At 45.8% G+C, this 18516-nt stretch overlaps 2 pseudogenes; both read right to left on the bottom strand.

The window, feature by feature from the left end:
• Positions 1-1864: 1864 nt before the first annotated feature.
• On the bottom strand, positions 1865-10243 carry LOC128596504 (Y-box-binding protein 1-like; annotated as a pseudogene).
• Positions 10244-17725: 7482 nt separating this feature from the next.
• Positions 17726-17783, bottom strand: LOC128598048 (uncharacterized; annotated as a pseudogene).
• Positions 17784-18516: the final 733 nt, after the last annotated feature.

Below are 18516 nucleotides of genomic sequence, written 5' to 3'. Positions count from 1 at the left end.
GACAAATCTGTAATCCCCCATGGTGCCTGTGTTTGTTATTTCCTCTGCCTACAATTTATGGGGTTTAAGTCTAGCAAGGAAAACAGACCACCAAGAAGTGTATCATTTCAAACTCTAGAAGCAGGGTTGGGAGATGACTTCACAGAGAGGAATCCTGAGAAGGCCCACCTCAGTATGGACTTCCCAGCAGTGATAGGCCAGGGTGAAGGTATGTTTCCTTCCATATGAAGACAAGATGTAATCTATATGGCACTTTATCTCATAGCCTTCCTCCCCCAAACCCACAGCCCCAGGCTAATGATGAGAAAAATATCAGACAAATTCTGCAAAATTCTCCTCAGAACTGTCAAAGTCATTTAAAATAAAGATGGTCAATGGAACTCGAGACTATTATTCTAAGTGAAGTATCTTGAGAATGGAAAAACAAATACTATATGTTCTCCCTAATTATTTATAAATCATCGATGGGCACACATGGATACAGACAGAAGTGAAAATCATTAGAAATCAAGAAGGCGGGATTGGGGAAGGAGATGAGGGGTAAAATCTAACAGGTACAAAGGGCATTATTCATGTGATGGGCACACTTACAGCCTGACTAAAGTAAAACAAAGCCATCCATGTAATAAAAGCATTTGTACCCAAAAATAAAAAATAAAAAAAAAAGCATTTGTACCCATGTAATATTTGGAAATTAAAAAAAGTAAGGATGGATTAAGAACTAAAGAAAAGGGACATTAGGTAAAAACTGAGGCTATTGGCTCAGCGCCTGTGGCTCAAGTGGCTAAGGTGCCAGCCGCATACACCTGAGCTGGTGGGTTCAAATCCAGCCTGGGCCTGCCAAACAACAATGATGGCTGCACCCAAAAAAAATAGCCGGGCGTTGTGGCGGGTGCCTGTAGTCCCAGCTACTTGGGAGATGGAGGCAGGAGAATCGCTTGAGCCCAAGAGTTAAGAGGTTGCTGTGAGCTGTGATGCCAAGGCACTCTATCCAGGGCGACAGCTTGAGAGGCTCTGTCTCAAAAAACAAACAAACAAACAACAACAACAAAAAAAACACCTGAGGCTATTTGAACAAAGCATGGACTTTAGTTATAATAATGTTTCGATACTGGTTCATTAATTCTAGCAAAAGTTCCATTCTAATAAGAATGTTGATAAAATGGGGAAATGAATGCAAAACATCTGGGAATTCTATGTACTGTCTTTGTAATTTTTTTTTTTTTTTTGTAAATCTAAAATGTCATTAAGAAACAAAACTTATTTTAAGAATGAAAACAATTTTTAAACTATATATGTTTCATGAAGAAACATTAAATATTGTTAGCAGGGAAGAGTGCAGGGCCAGACTTGGTATTTGTTTATTTTGTTGGATTGGGGAAGAAAGTGTTAGATGCCTGGATACCTTTGGAGGAGATCTGCCCAGATCTTTCACCCCCCTGTTGTCTTTTTTTTTTTTTAATTATTTAAGACCTTTATTAATAGTTGTTTGCAGTTTGTTGACTTTTTTGAAAAAATCAAGTTGTAAACTTTTATTTCAAATTAAAAATTAAATTCTTAAAAAATCTCATTTGACCAGATATGAAGCAACTTAAAAACTTTTAAGGCATACTGAGAAAAACCAGGCTTTTAAAAAAAAAACATATTTGTTATTACCAAAAAAGATGTCTTTATGTAAAAATTATAAAAACCCCATGCTGCATAGATAATGCAGATAGTTCTAGTTATCTGGTCAACAGACAAAAAGCAAGCCCTTAAGATCTTCAGCTCCGATCTTTTGCTCATTTCTTATTGCCGGAATTTCATATTCGTTTCTTCTTGTTGGATGACTAAACCTGACCATGGTAGAGATGGTGATCTGCATTTACTCAGCCCCAGCCTGCTCAGCCTCAGAAGCTGATGAATTCTCCTGGTGGATCGGCTGCTTTTATCCCTTTGCCATCTTGTGATTTAGGGTTTTCTGGGCGTCTGTGTCAGTAATTGAAGTTGCGACGGTACCGACGTTGAGGCGGCTGCTGACCTTGGGTCTCATCTCCTGGGTTCTCTTTATCCTCTTCATTGCTGTCCTTGCTGGGCTGGGCTGTCTTTGGCAAGAAGAGCCTTATGGAATCCCAGTCTATACCCCCATACATATTCTGTCTTACTGGTCTACCTTGTTCTCCTGCACCCTGGCTTTCAGCACCCTCCATCGAATCTCCCTGCACAGGAAAGTTGGAATACTGTGGTGGACACCCAGAGGGTCTCCACATGTAGTAAGGTGGGAACCTTCACCTGCAGTAGGGCCAGAGTTGTTGGGCCTGGCCTTCAGGAGCTCTTTCAGATACCTTGTTATTCCCCACCCCCCTTTCTAATAATTCTACTGGTAATTGCGCGGAGGACCCCTGCGACATGGACAGCACCTATACTGGTTATGGTCTGCTGCATATTTACTGCCTTGAACTGGAATTCCACCAGGGTCTGTACATTTGCTGCCTCTGCACCCTTTTCTCCTTCAAACAATATGAAACTCCACAGTCTCGCCATCTCCTACACTGAGAAGGTACTTCCTAGGGTTATTCTTCTTTTTGGCAGTCTGGTGTACAAATACACCTTCCTTGGTGTCATTCCTGTGGATGAAACCATATCCATTTCTTACATTGAACCATTTTACTATTCCCAAAACCTTCCTTGCATGATCTTTTTGTCCCCACCAGTAGGCACGCCCATGTGAAGCCACCCAGGCCACCTCTCCCTGTGCTGCTGCTGGGCTTGGTGTCCGCAGCGCCGAGGGTGAGGGCAGCGGGCAGCTGCTGGGTCTCCGCCTCACTGCTGGTGGTTGCGGTGATGGTGACTGAGGCCCTCTGTGGCAGCTGCTGCTCCTCTGGATGTATGATGGTAACTAGGCCTGCGGGGGCAATGGGGCTAATCAGGGCTCTCTGGGTTCCATTCTCTGCTCTTGTAACCAATTAAACTCCCTTCCCACTGTGGTCTTAAACTCACCCAACACCTAAACCTGCCCTGCCAGGACCTGGGCTTGTGACTTCAGCATAAGGGCACCTATTCTAGTCCCAAGTGACAGGTAGGCTTCCCGAGAAAGTGAAGGAGGAAGATGCCGGGAGAAAGAAGTGGCGCTGTTAGCATGTCCAGGAGGGACAAAGATGTTTAGGCAGAGGGGACAGGATGGGCGGATGACAAGATAAAACTGTGTCAGGCTGACCACCCTCTTCTTACCCGCCTCCCACACCGTACCACACACCGGACACCAGGAGAAGTCTAATCCAGGCATTTCAGGACCACATTCCAGCAGGATCTAGGCTGCTTAGAAGTGAAAGCAGAAGAAAATAATTCCAGAGGGGGCCCAAGTACAGAGTCCTGGATCCACCAGCCTGAGCAAGAACGAGACCCGTCTATATTAAAAATAAAAAAACTAGTCAGGCATCATGGCGTGCACCTGTAGTCCCAGCTACTCAGGAGGCTGAGGCAGGAGAATCACTTGAGCCCAGGAGCTTTAGGTTGCTGTGAGCTGTGACACCACAGCATTCAGGGTAACAGAGTGAGACTCAGTCTCAAAAAACAAAACAAAACAAAACAAAACCCACCAACCAACAACAACAACAACAACAACAACAACAAAAACCTCACAAAGTCCTGGATGCAAAAACTTTCACAACTGAAAGCCCTGAGGAGGAGGAGATTTCATCTCTCTCTCTCCCCTTCTCTCTATCTCGTCCTCCCCTCTCTCAGCCTTTAGTGTCCCACACAGTCTCTGGAATCCCCATGGGAAGAACTGAGGCAGCAGGGAGAGCATGAGTAATTGGACCCCCCATGTCTCTGAAGGTTCCTAAGCCCCACTTAGGGACCCAAAGCTTGTTAGTAGAAGATAGACTGAGAAGCAGAGAGAAAACTTTCTGGATTCCCTGGAGTAATTAGAAGAAGAAAGTTTCACGTGAGTAGATTTCTCTCTGCACCAAATCCAAATCCAGCCTGCTGTTGAAGGGGCTGGCTGCGAATCCTAACCCTGTGGTGGAGCAGAGGAGGGAGGGAAAAGCAGCTACGGTTTAAAAAGACCCTTTTTTTTTCTCTAGTTCTAAATGAGTAATTGACCTTGGGTCTTCTGCTGAAGAACCTTATCTCAAGATTGTAACATAGCAACCACAGGTTTTCTGCAGCCAGAAAAAAATAGTTTTTAATAAACTCTGTAGTAACTCTTTAATTGCTGGAAAGAAAGGGTTTTAACTGCAACAGTACAATGTTAACTAACTCCCACCCAGAGATGTTAAGGGCAGTGGGAGACATAGAGGATATAAGAAAGAGAAGATAAAAAGGCTAGTTGGGAGTGGGGGTTGGGGGCAGAGTCGGTCTTTCACCAGGGGCTGAGAGATTCTCAGCGGCCGCCCCCTGGGTGAAAGTTGGCCCTGGTGCCCCAGCCACAGCCAGGAAGGGCTCCCGAGTCTCACAGCCTCTGGGCAGGGTCAGTTCCAGATAGAGCCAGCCAATCCTAAACCTCCTAAGTTACCTCAGTCCCTGCGCTGACCAACCCCCCAACTTGGTCCCGGTTTCCCCCAGGAAATCCACCCCCCGTTGCAATTTTGTTGCAACCCAAAATACATCAGGCCAAAGAATATAAAACCTACCATTATTTCTACCTCAGGGTCATCCCCTCTGAGCAGAGTTCTGCCAGAGGTACGGCCCAAGCATGCTTGAATAAAGTCACTCCTTTGTTTTTTGCATGTATGTCTGGTGATCTCTCAGTGGCAGAATTTAGTTTTAACACTGTGAACAAGCAAGAGCTGCAGGTGTACAGAAGGGATCTCACAACCTTGGGGTGTGGAGTCCCAGCCCCACTGTCCATTGATTAGGGGCCTGTCTGAGAGCCACATTCTGGTAGAGATGGGAGGTCTCATTCTTGCTCAGGTTGGTCTAGAACTGCTGAGCTTAAGGAATGCACTTGCCTCAGCTTCCCAGAGTGCTAGGATTACAAGTGTGAGCCACCATGCCCGGCTCATCCTGCACAATTATTCAAACAAGACAGTCACTTCCTCCCACAAGAACCAGGGTCACTTTACCCCTTTGTTACTACCAGGCCTGCCTCCCACAGTCCCTGTATGTTCACTTTAATCTGAGTGCCACACGTGTGGCCCTTAGATGCAGTGGCTATGGATCACTTCTCTAAGGAGTGGATATTTCATCTGACACCTTCAACATGGAAGGAACCAGCTGTGGACGTATTTTGGGGAAGCACATTGCAGAAGGCAGGAAAAGTGAGTAGGCCCTGAGCTGATACATCTGAGGAGTACAAAGGAGGCCAGTGGGTGGGCAAGGAGAGCCAGGGCAGAGGTGAAAAGGAGTCAGACAGGACCTGGGGGGCACACGCGGAACTCTGACTCTAAGTGAAACATGAGCCCCTAGGGCCTCCCCCTAGTCTCTACACCCTGGGGGCACATTCAGCCACCCACACACTGAGGAAATGATCCTGAGCCCCAGCCAGGGTAGACCTGAGATAATATGGGAGCACATAAGATTATGGATCTTATGGATCCTAGCTGGGTGCATTGGCTCACGCCTATAATCCTAGCACTCTGGGAGGCCGAGGCAGGTGGATTGCCTGAGCTCACGAGTTTGAGACCAGCCTGAGCAAAAGCAAGATCCTGTCTGTACTAAAAATAGAAAAACTGAGGCAAGAGGATCGCTTGAGAGATCCCTGAGTTGGAGGTTGCTGTGAGCTATGACACTATGGCATTCTACCTAGAGTGACAGCTGGAGACTCTATTTCAAAAAAAAAAAAAGATTATGGATCCCCAGATTCCACCCTGTCCCTCACCCAGAAATTTTGATTTGGTAAATTGTAGGTGGGACATAGAGATTAGAATTTTATGTTGCTCCCTGGGTGATGCTGAAGTTTCTGAAAGTGCTGAACTCTGCTGTTCAGCAATGACCCTAAGGCAGAACAGTGAGAGGAGACCTGAGTTCTATCTCTCCAACTTGGAGGGTGACTAACTCATGCCTGTTTTCAAAGACCTTCCTGGCTTTAGCACTGAAAGTTCTGCATCCTCAGAAACTTCCTAGCTCTGGTCAAACCAGGAGGGTTGTTGTCCTGCGTGTGTCCCTGAAAAGGCTCTTCGCTGCTTTTCAGAATTCCGAAGAGACCATGTAAATAAAGGGGAATAGATCCTATAGCCAGTCTTCAAGCCCTTGTCATACAAAGCAGTTGGATTTGTGTTTAGTTTTGTTTTTTGTTTTTTTTGTTTGTTTGTCCCAAAGAAACAAAAGCAAATATTTCTGGTTAAGGCAATTATGGGTCTCCTCTCACTGTTCTGCCTCAGGGTCATTGCTGAACAATGGAGTTTAGCACTTTCAGAATCTTCAGCATCACCAGGGAGCAACATAAAATTCTAATCTATCTCCCACCTACAATTTACCAAATCAAAATCTCTGGGTGGGAGACAGGGTGGAATCTGGGGATCCATAATCTTTTTTTCTTTTTTCTTTTTTTTTGAGACAGAGATCAATAAAGTGGGTAAGGTGAAAAATCAGTCCAGAAATAGAAAATTAGAGCATATAAAACTTTTTATACTCACACATAAAATTAACAGCAGATGGCAGAACTCCTTATGCGCACACAAATAAAATACAGAGATACATCTACTATGACATTATAAGACTCTTATGAAGAAAATTTTAAACATTTTTACATAGGACACAAACGAAGTAAGAGACATACTTTGTAAGAAACTCAGTATGTGTGATGGCAATTTTCTCCTGTTAAATCAAGCTTCTGTAATCCTGAAACCTGAGAAAATTCTGTTACAGACAGCTGGAAGGAGAGAGGTTGAAGAATGAGGTCAAGAGAATTTTGTGGAAGCAGCTAAAAAGACTATGTGAACACACTCAACCTGTAAAACACCAACCAAACATCCCTGAAACCATGGTAACTAACCCAGAGTGGTGTTTGTTCAGAAAAAGACAAACAGACCAGTGAAGTAAAATAGAGAATCCAGGGACAAAAATGAGGATTTAATATGGAGTAGGAATTTTATATAAGTTAAAATGGGAGCAGCAGCAATTACTCAGGTTCTGATGTTTGAGAGGACTGACCTGAACCCACAGGGCATCCTCAGTCACAAGGCTTGGATTCAGCATGGGAAGGGAGAGAGGAGGCTAGTCACAAAGGGATGTGATTCATCTTCACATTGAACCACAAAGGTCTGTGCAACAAATCTTGGATTTGGGATAACTCAAGGAAGAATTCCCAGCAGGGCTTTTCATAACCCTCTGGGGATACCAAGACTTGATGCTGGGTGAAAGCCATTGGAAAGTCTCAAAAGAGTTTCAGATTTTAACACATCATATATCTCACTGCACTTATCTCAACCAAGAGTCCAAGCCAAATGTTTGTACATCCCCAGAGATAAACATAGAATTGTTTCACTCCAGCTGTAAAAAATACTCTCTCCTCCATAAGAACAATCAATCAGCTATTCATTCAAAAAGAAATAAGGCTAGAACTTAGCTCTACACTTTTCATGGAGCTAAGTTCTAGTTGGTTTGAGTATCTAATTTTGAAAATGTAAACAAACTTTATTGATTTATTGATTAATTGATTGAGACAGAGCCTCAAGTTGTGGCCCTGGATAGAGTGCCGTGGCATCACAGTTCACAACAACCTCCAACTCCTGGGCTCAAGCGATTCTCCTGCCTCCACCTCCCAAGCAGCTGGGACTACAGGTGCCTGCCACAACACCCAGCTATTTTTTGGTTGCAGCCATCATTGTTGTTTGGCAGGCCCAGGCTGGATTCGAACCCACCAGCTCAGGTGTATGTGGCTGGTTCCTTAGCCTCTTGAGCCACAGGTGCTGAGCCAAACTTTATGTATGTATTTATTTATTTAGACAGTCTTGCTTTATCACCCTACAGTACTAAAGTGCCATGGTATTGTCATAGTTTACAACTACCTCAAACTTTCGGGTTCCAGTGATCCTCCTGCTTCAGCCTCTTAAGTAGCTGGGAGTACAGGTGCCCACCATCACGCCCAGCCAGTTTTTCTATTTTTAGTACAAATGAGGTCTCACTCTTGCTCAGTGATCCTCCCACCTCGGCCTTCCAGAGTACTGGGATTATAGGCATGAGGCACTGTGCCTGACCAAGTATCTAGAAAACAAAAATCATGCTGATGTTTATAATCTTGGCATGGAGGAGGTTCACTTAAGGGAGGCATCAAATCCATAACCCATCTGGAAAAGGGCTTCTCAAAACATACACAAAGCACACAAATGCAGAACCTTACTGCACACAGCACAAAGGCATGTGTACATCTACAAGGGTCATGTATGGACTTTCAGGAATTTCCACTTTCTTCTGGATACAATACTTTGTATAGGAGAATTGGTAGTGTTGAACTTGGAAAACAGGAGGTCCAAACAGGTGGCCACTTGAAGCAGGACTATCTAGAGATGATGCGGACAGGATAGAGGACCAGGACCCCTAGGTTCCTGGCTGAGCAACATTTTCTTTATTCCAAAATAAAACCACTAATCATCAATAACAGTCATGTTCTCAGCCCCTCAAAGGAAGAAAAAAACAAAACCATCTCTTTCAGGCTCTTCTGTCACCAGTATGAATATACTTAATTCTTTCAGAATTTATCCTATAATGTGGCTTATAAAACCTTAAACATGGGCAGTGCCTGTTGCTCAGCGAGTAGGGCACCAGCCTCATATACTGAGGGTGGTGGGTTCAAACCCAGCCCTGGCCAAACTGCAACCAAAAAATAGCCGGGTGTGTGGTGGGTGCTTGTAGTCCCAGCTACTCGGGAGGCTGAGGCAAGAGAATCGCCTAAGCCCAGGAGTTGGAGGTTGCTGTGAGCTGTGTGACACCATGACACTCTACCAAGAGCGATAAAGTGAGACTCTGTCTCTACAAAATAAATAAGTAAATAAATAAATAAATAAATAAAAACCTTAAACATGTTTTTTTCCTGCAGGGGCCTCTAGAATTAGTTCAGGGATCAGTCAGTTCAGGGATCAGTCACCCCAGAAAATGTCTTCTGGGGGAGAGTTTTTGTCTTTCCTTGGACTCACAGAGGAATTTCTGACATAAAAGAGATTAAAAACAAGTGGCCTAGGATGGCCACAGCTTGGTGTATGGGGATAACAACAGCGACAATGACAATAGTAGAGTATATGATAATAATCATAATGATGAAATAATAGCTACAAACATAGGTCACTTTCCATGTAACATGCATTTTTCTAACTGTTAACTCAGGTGTTATCCGAACAAGCCTGATAATGAGGTACAGGGATTGTCCTCATCTCACAAATGTAACACAGTCAGAGTCTCCACAGAACAAATCAATTGCAGAGATACCACACTCAATCACTAGCATTTGTTTTTTAACAAATATATCCCAGGCCCCTCTGTGATGCCAGGGTTTGTGATCAGCCTTGGTGAGGCAGCTATGAATGAGGCTAAACTGAGATCCCTGTGACCCATGGAGAGTGGGGCTTTCCTTAAACTTCTTAGAGAGGTCTCTCCTGCAGAGGAACAGGCCAGGTTCATCCATCTGTTCCCTGCCTGTTCTGTGCTTGTCCATTCTAGATCCTGAGGGTCCTAAGCCCATTGACCCCACAATAGGCTGACACCAGGTACAGACAGGAGAAGGGAGGAAGAGGAGATAGAGTCTAGAAGAACAATGAAGGGTGAAGAAGAGAGATGAGGAATAAGAGGGGAATGAAAGACGAAGCAGAGAGATAGCATGAAGAGAGAGGGAAAAAGAGACCATTATGGACAGTGAACTCTGTAGGGCAGTGAGAGACTGAGAATGGTGGGGAGCCCTGAGAGTGGCAGGAAGGCAAGGTGAGAAATCAGGGGAGAGGAAGAAGACAAAAGGGAAGAAAGGCAGAGTTACAGAGAGGGATGCAAACAGACAAAGAGGTAAAAAGAAGTGAGAAAGGGGAGAGAAGAGAAACAGGAGACCTAAGTAAGGAAGAAAGGAGAGAGGAAGTGAGGGAAGGAACGTGAAAGGCCAGATGGGGGGAGGAGGGAGAGCAGAGAAAATAAGACACAGGAGAGACAGTCATGGAAGGAAAATGTGGGAAACAAAAGTGGAGAGATGAGGAGAGAGAAGGAGAAAGAAGAAATGTGAGTGGATGACAAGAAGCCACAAGGAAAAGTTGGGGAGAACAGGAGGAGCCAGGTGAGAAGGGAGGAGAGGAGGGATCAGAGACCCACAGCCAGTCCTTACCCTTGTCTGGGATAAAGGCATTGCATGATTCAGTCTCTGGGGCTTGCAGACCCCTAAAGCATGAGTGTGGACCTCAGGGTGAGAATGCTTGGTACACAGAGTAGAAGGCAAGAGATACACAAAGGGAGATTTCAGAAACAGGAAGAAAGATGAAAAGAGAGAGGAATAAAACCGTGAGAGGATGGGAGGAGGAGAAAGGCTGGCAGTGTGGGTCTGGCTACTGTGGAGCCATTTCCAGGCTTATGTTTGGGCTCTAGGGGTCACTGAGCCACAGGGATGGGCTCTCCTGAGTCCACCTGCACCAACACACTCAGGTGCTACATGGCCCCTCCTACTGGGAAAGTCTGATACTTTGAGCCAAAGGATGGAAGGGCAAATGGTGAGCAGTTAAGACCCTTGGGTCTTATGATGACTTATATCAAGGAGTGGGGAATCTGAGGCCTTGAGGCCACATGTGGTTCTTAAGGGCAGACTTCTGACTGAATCCAAGTTTTACAGAACAAATCCTTTTGAGAGGACCAGACTAATGCCATTTTGAGAGCTCAGCCATTTTGTATTTTGTCAGCCATTTTGTTCAAAACTGATGAGTCACCATGAGTCGCCAGTTTTCCAGCTTGAGTCATTGGCTTCCAATCAGAAACTGCTGTCTGGAGTGGGCCATATGGCAGGACCAGTGGCAGCCAATCCAGAAGCAGTTCCTTTGTTTAAAATGTATATGCCCACTTTGCTGTGCTACACTATAAAATAACCCTGTGACAGAGCTCGGGGCTCCTGGCTTGGATCCATTGTGGCAGAGACCCCGGGAGCCCACGCTTGAACTTGCAATAAAAAGGCTCTTTTGTTTTTGCAGTGGAATCGGCTCCCTGGTGGTCTTTGGGGACTTCGTGATCTGGGCACAACATCTGGGGGCTCGTCCGGGATCCCCCAAGACCGCCTGAGGACCCCTGACCTGAAGAGCTGATAAGTGGTAAGTGTTTGTCTTGTCTACTGTGTTCACTTATGGGGATTGAAGGTCTGTGAATGATGTGGTTGGCATAAAGTCAAGGTGGACACACTGGAGGCTACTGGCCAAGATAGCTGTGGAGACGTCCCGGCCTCTCCTGAGGTGCAAAATTCAGCGTATGTTGTAGATGTTATCCCACCAGACTCGGGTGTGGACTCCCCAGGGCGTGGAAGAAGTGGTTTTGGTGCTCGGGCAGTTTTGCAGGTCGCTCCTGCAGCACAGTCTGAGACCGTCAGATTACTTTCGGTTTAGTTTCGTGGACCGTCTGTCTGTTTTGTCCTTTTGTGTGCTGTGTGTTTTATTGGTGTCTTTGTGTGGTTGTAGTTGGCCCTGATGGGGTGACTCTGACTTTACTGTAACATGGGGCAGACTCAAACAACCCCCCTTTTCCTTTTCCTTGACCATTTCTCAGATTTCAAGTCCAGAGCACAGGACTCAGGACTTATGGTGAAGAAAGCTAAACTTATTACTTTTTGCAGCAGCAAGTGGCCAACTTTCGATGTCGGCTGGCCTCCTGAGGGAACCTTTCACCTTCCCATTATTTTCCAGGTTAAAGACATTGTTTACCATCCTCGGACTGGTCACCCCGACCAGGTTCTGTACATTACCACCTGGATGTACCCTCCATGGCTAAAGGCTCTTTTGCCTCCAGCCGATGATGTCTGCAACAGTGTAGCGGTTCTTGCCATGTGCGAGAAGCCCTTCACTGAGAAATCCACTAAATCCACCAAACCCAAACCCTCTGCTCCACTTTACCCTGTGTTACAGGACAGCACGGACCAGGATTTCTTTTGTCCTCCTCCATATCATCCTCCTGCCCCTCCGTAGGTTGCCCTTCCACCTCCTGGAGAGGCGGCGGCCGGAGAGCCTGCTGTTGAAGTCGAGACTGCAGCCAGACCTGGTGCTGGGAGTCCGCTATACACAAGGCAGCGAGCCCAGCAAGAGGTGAATGCTGACTCGACAGTTCTTCCTCTGAGGGCTGCAAGCCCCCAGATGCGCATAGGGCGCAAGACCTTTATTATTGGCCCTTTGCCACAAGTGATTTGTATAACTGGAAAATGCAAAACCCTACATTCTCTGAAAAGCCTAGTGTCTTAGTTAACCTCTTAGATTTTGTTCTCCTTACTCATCAGCCTACCTGGGATGATTGTCAGCAGCTTTTACAGGTGCTCTTCACTATGGAAGAGAGGGAGAGAATTCTGTTGGAGGCTCAGAAATTGGTCGTGGGTGAAAACGGAGCTGTGACCACTAACCCTGCTGAGATTAATGCTATTTTCCCCCTTACCCATCCTGATTGGGATTTCCATACAGGAGGTGGTCAGATGAGTCTCTGAGTCTACCGCCAGACTCTAATGAGGGGTCTCCAGAAAGTGGCCTGTAAGCTGACTAATTTGGCTAAGGTAGAGAATAAGCGGGTAATGGACAACCACCCCACGGTGCCTAACCTGTATATACTTCTCAGCACCTTGTCACCGACTCAGAAGTGGTACACAGTACTAGATCTAAAAGATGCCTTCTTCAGTTTGTCTCTTGCCCCACAAAGCCAGGCTATATTTGCTTTTGAGTGGAGCGACCCAGAGGAAGGCCTCAGTGGACAACTAACATGGACCCGCCTACCACAAGGCTTTAAGAATTCCCCAACCATCTTTGATGAGGCTCTACATGCAGACCTAGGTGAGTTCCATAAATCTCACCCTGGCTTGACCCTTCTCCAGTACGTAGATGATATATTAATAGCAGTCACCACAGAACAAGATTGCCTGCAAGGGACACGAGATCTACTTGCTACCCTGGGAGACATGGGATACCACGCATCAGTGAAGAAAGCCCAAATATGTTAGCAAACTGTGAATTATTTAGGGTATGTGCTTAAGGATGGCCAGAGATGGCTGAGTGAGGCCAGGAAGTGCACCATACTTGGAATTCCTGTTCCCACTACTCCCAGGCAAGTGTGGAAATTTCTGGGGATGGTTGGATTCTGCAGACTATGGGTGCTGGGATTTGCTGAAATGGCTAAGCCCCTTTATAAGGCCACCAAGGAGGGACAGCCTTTCCAATGGACAACAGAAAGAAATCAGGCATTCAAAAACCTTGAGACTGCTTTGTTAACCTCCCCTGCACTAAGCCTCCCTGATATCACCAAATCTTTCCATCTATATGTGGATGAGCATAAGGGAGTGGCAAAGGGGGTATTAACCCAGACTCTGAGACCCTGGACCCGTCCAGTGGCTTACTTGTCCAAAAGCCTCAATCCAGTAGCCTCGGGATGGCCCCCTTGTCTACATATTATAGCAGCCACTGCCCTCCTAGTGAAAGATGCTGATAAACTCACTTTGGGGGCAGTAACTGCTAATAACAACTCCTCGCACCATTGAGGGAGTTTTGAAGCAGCCCCCAGATTGGTGGATGAGCAATGCATGACTGATTCATTACCAAGGTCTCCTTCTGAATCCACTGAGGATTCAGTTTTTACCCAGTACAGCCCTGAATCCAGCCACTCTTCTGCCCAACCCAGATGCAGAGGTGCCGCTACATTACTGCCAAGATATACTGGTGCAAGTCCACAGCCTCCGCCAAGATTTGACTGATCGGCCGTTGCCTGATGCGGAGGAAACCTGGTTCATGGACAGCAGCAGCTTCGTGAAAGACGGACACAGGTATGCAGGGGTGGTGGTGGTTTCAGAAACTGAAACATTCTGGGCTGAGCCCCTTCTGAGCGGAACTTCTGCCCAACGAGCAGAACTTATAGCCCTTACCAAGGCCTTGGTATTGGGAGAGGGGAATAAGGTTAATATCTACACGGACAGCCATTATGCATTTGCCACAGCCCATGGGGCCATTTACCAAGAAAGGGGATTGCTGATGGCAGAGGGAAAAATGATAAAGAATAAGCAAGAGATACTAGACCTCCTGACAGCTGTCTGGTTGCCGAAAAAGCTAGCCATCATTCACTGCCTGGGCCACCAGAAGGGAAATTCCCCAGTGGCCAGAGGGAATCGCCGAGCTGATGAAGCAGCCAAGGATGTGGCCCTTAGTATGGCCCAGGAGCTGGCTCTCCACTTGCCTGATCCAGGAGTGCCAGTGTTACCTGAAAAACCCAAATATTCCCCTGAGAACCTGGCTTGGCTGCACTATTCCTCAAGCCCATTGCCCAGAGAAATATAATGGCTGGTGGCACACCACAGATGGCAGAACTATCCTCCTGGTGCAGTTAGGAATAGAAGTGCTCCAACACATGCACCAGGCCACCCACATGGGCAACAGAAAATTAAAGGTCTCGGTGGCGCCTGTGGCTCAGTGGGTAAGGTGCTGGCCCCATACACCGAGGGTGGTGGGTTCAAACCCAGCGCCGGCCAAATTGCAACAACAAAAAAAATAGCCAGGTGTTGTGGAGGGCACCTGTAATCCCAGCTACTCGGGAGGCTGAGGCAAGAGAATTGTCTAAGCCCAAGGATTTGGAGGTTGCTGTGAGCTGCCACAGCCCAGCACTCCACCGAGGGTTAATAAGTGAAACTCTATCTCAAAAAAAAAAAAAAAGAAAGAAAGAAAATTAAAAGATCTGGTCCATCATGCAAAAATTAAAATAGAGTGCCTAGACACCAAGATAGACCAAATCATCGGGGCCTGTAAGGCCTGCCAGCTCACAAATGGCAGAACGGGTCCTGCTGCTCTGGGAACCCGAGAGCGAGGAGACAAGCCCGGTGCATATTGGGAAGTGGACTTCCCAGAAGTCAAACCAGGTCGGTATGGATATAAGTATCTTTTAGTCTTCATTGATACTTTTTCTGGGTAGGCTGAGGCATTTCCTACGAAGCACGAAACTCCCAGTTAGTGGCGAAGAAACTGCTGGAAGACATCCTCCCCAGGTATGGACTACCAGCCCTGATAGGCTCAGACCATGGCCCTTCTTTCATGTCACAGGTAATGCAGGGGGTGGATATGGCTCTGGAAACTACTTGGAAATTACATTGTGCTTACAGGCCCCAGAGCTCAGGGCAGGTAGAAAGAATGAATAGAACTCTAAAAGAGACCTTAACCAAATTAACTCTTGAGTCTGGCGGAGACTGGGTGGCTCTCCTTCCTTTTGCCCTGTATAGGGTTAGGAATTCCCCATATAAGCTCGGGCTCACTCCCTATGAGATACTTTATGGGAGACCACCTCCTATCATTCCCAACACTCGTGTAGGTTTAGTAACTGAGGCAGATGATGAAAACTTCCTCCTCTCCCTTCAGTGTTACCAGCAGGTACAGAAAGAGTGTTGGCGCTGCCTGTGGGCTACTTACGAGGCTGGTCCCATACCTGAGCCCCACAAGTTCCGGCCTGGTGATTGGGTCTACATAAAGAGGCATCGCGGAGAGACTTTGGAACCCAGGTGGTAGGGCCTATATGTCATGATCCTGGCAACACCCTCCGCTCTCAAAGTAGACCACATCGCCTCCTGGGTACACCACACCCACATAAAACTTGCAGACCTGTTCGCCATTCAAGAAGACTTCATTCCACAATGGGGAATCCAGCAGGCTGAAGGCAATCCTTTGAAACTCAAACTAAAGCGCTCCCCACCTACTCACTGCTAATATTGGTTGTATGTACCCCTTTGAGTGCCTTATCCTAATCCTCATCAGCCATATAATGTCACCTGGTATGTCTATGGGGGACCCGTGCGTGGGATGTTTGGGGGCACCTTTATCCGGTCTGCTGACTGGACACTGTTAAATTCTACTTGGGGTATCCATCCTAAGAACACCTGGTACCCAGATTTATATATACCATGTTTCCCTGAAAACAAAACATCCTCCAAAAATAAGACCTACTTACAGGTTTCCTTCTGGGTGAAATATAAGGCATCCCCCCGAAAATAAGGCCCCCCAGGCTCTGTCTCGGAATGAAAATTAATTTACCGTAAACTGGTTGCTAGGGCCGCCCGACTGGCGTCTAGCAACCAGTGACATTATGCGGAGTCCTGACGTCACTGCTGTGTGGAGGCAGAACAAAGGTCAGAGTGAGCGGTGAGCGCGGGGCAGGAGAGAGGAGGAGACTTTTGCAGATGCGTGTAGAACAGGAGGATCAGAGTGGATGGGACACGGTGAAGGTGGTGAGTGCTGGTCTGTCTCTGGTGACACTACCTGATGCTCTCGGCTGCCCTCATGATGACTGAAGGTAGGACTCACAGTTTGTCTGGTTTGTGTTGACAACTACCATACTACCATACTGTATACAGGTAATAAATTACCTTTATTTTCATTTAACAATAAATGTGTACCGTATTCTTCTTCATGGAAAAATAAGACATCCCCTGAAAATAAGACCTAGTGCATCTTTGTGAGCAAAAATTAATATAAGACACTGTCTTATTTTCAGGGAAACAGGGTAGATCTAGACCAAGTAGTGGGGCTCACGCAGAGCACCTGGAGCCCTCGACACAGCTTATATTACGTGTACCAAGGTCACAAAACAGGTGCGGGGGAAAAGACTACTTTTTCTGTTGACATAGGATATTTTTTAATGAGGATTGGAAATTGCAACATCACCCTGTTTCTGCTAAAGATTTGCTTGCTTTGTGAAACTGTAACATCAACATTAAAGAAATTCAATGCTCATCAGCATTATAACTCTCATATGGACCAAAAGTACTTTAAATTAGAGGAAGAGGCACAAAAGTTTGTATTGCAGAAATTAAAAGATGATAAGCAAAAGCAAAGATGATTCTTTTTTTTTTTTGGAGACAAGATTCTCACTTTGTTGCCCTCAGTGGAATGCCATGGCATCACAACTCACAGCAACCTCAAATTCTTGGGCTCAAGTGATTCTCTTGCCTCAGTCTCCCACATAGCTGGGACTACAGGCGCCCGCCACAACACCCAGCTATTTTTTGGTAGTTGTTGTTGTTTGGCAGGCCCGAGCTGGATTTGAACCCACCAACTCCAGTGTATGCCCTACCCACTGAGCCACAGGCGCAGTATCGAGTGTGGCAGATTCGTACCCAGCCCTGGCCAAACTGCAACAAAAAAAAATAGTCGGTTGTTGTGGCTGGGGCCTGTTGTCCCAGCTAGTTGGGAGGCTGAGGCAAGAGAATCGCCTAAGCCCAGGAGTTGGAGGTTGCTGTGAGCTGTGATGGCACAGCACTCCACTGAGGGTGATAAAGTGAGACTCTGTCTCTTAAAAAACAAACAAAATAACTCCCTGAAAATCTCGCCACTGAAGCAATTTATGAAGTAGCTTATATACCTGGGTGAAGGAGTGAGGGAAGCCATTCAGTGATGTAGACATTATGAAAGAAAACATTGTTGAAGTTATAGAATGCTTAGACCCAGATAATGTTTCAAAGCACAATTACCCCTATCAAGGAGAATCATAACTCATTGGCAGCATAAATTAGCCTTCAACTTAACAGAACAACTTCATGCAATTCTTCAAAAGGAAAATACATACTATTCAGTCACTTTGCATGAATCAACTGATACTACTGACTCAGGGCAGGTTTTTTATTTTTTTTTCACGTCAGACAGGTAATGTGCCGACGTTGTAATAAGATTTATGGGAGGCACATCTCACGCGCAGGTTTTTTTTTTTAATTGAGACTGGGTCTCACTTTATCACCCTCGGTAGAGTGCCATGGCATCATAGCTCACAACCACCTCCAACTCTTGGTCTCAAATGATTCTCTTGTCTTAGCCTTCTGCATAGCTGGGAGTATCGGTGTTGCACAACAACACCCAGCTATTTCTTTTTTTTTTTGCTTAGCAGGCCCGGGCCAGGATTGAACCCACCACCCCAGAGCATGTGGCCAGTGTCCAATCACTGAGCTACGAACACCCAGCCCTCAGTACGGGTTTTATAGTTCATTCCAGTTATAACAGAAGATTTTATTTGCTACAAAGAGGTATTCACTTTGGGCAGAAAATCAGGAATAGATATCTTCAACAACTTTCAAGTAAATGTTGTGAAGTTGGACTGAATTTGGTAAAATTTAGTGAGTGTATGTATTAAATGGTGCTTCTTCCGTGACAAAAAACCATGAATGTTTTTCTGCACAAGTAAAAAAAAAGTATTAACAGACCAGATGCTCTCATTTCTTTTCACCATATCTTGCATCAGCAAAAATCACTATGCTAAAACTACTATTTTAAGTGACACTTTGCAACAAGTTGTAAGTATTATTAACTGTATTATTTAAATGCAACACAGAATCATCAATTACTTAACATGCTGAAGTTGAACAATGAGGTATTCAGAGAACATTTGTGGTATCATTTTAAAGTGCATTGGCTATTGCAGGGACAGGTATTA

The sequence above is a fragment of the Nycticebus coucang genome, chromosome 10 (genome assembly GCF_027406575.1).
Source record: "Nycticebus coucang isolate mNycCou1 chromosome 10, mNycCou1.pri, whole genome shotgun sequence".
Classification (NCBI taxonomy): domain Eukaryota; kingdom Metazoa; phylum Chordata; class Mammalia; order Primates; family Lorisidae; genus Nycticebus; species Nycticebus coucang.
This window is presented reverse-complemented; position numbering and strand designations above follow the sequence as displayed.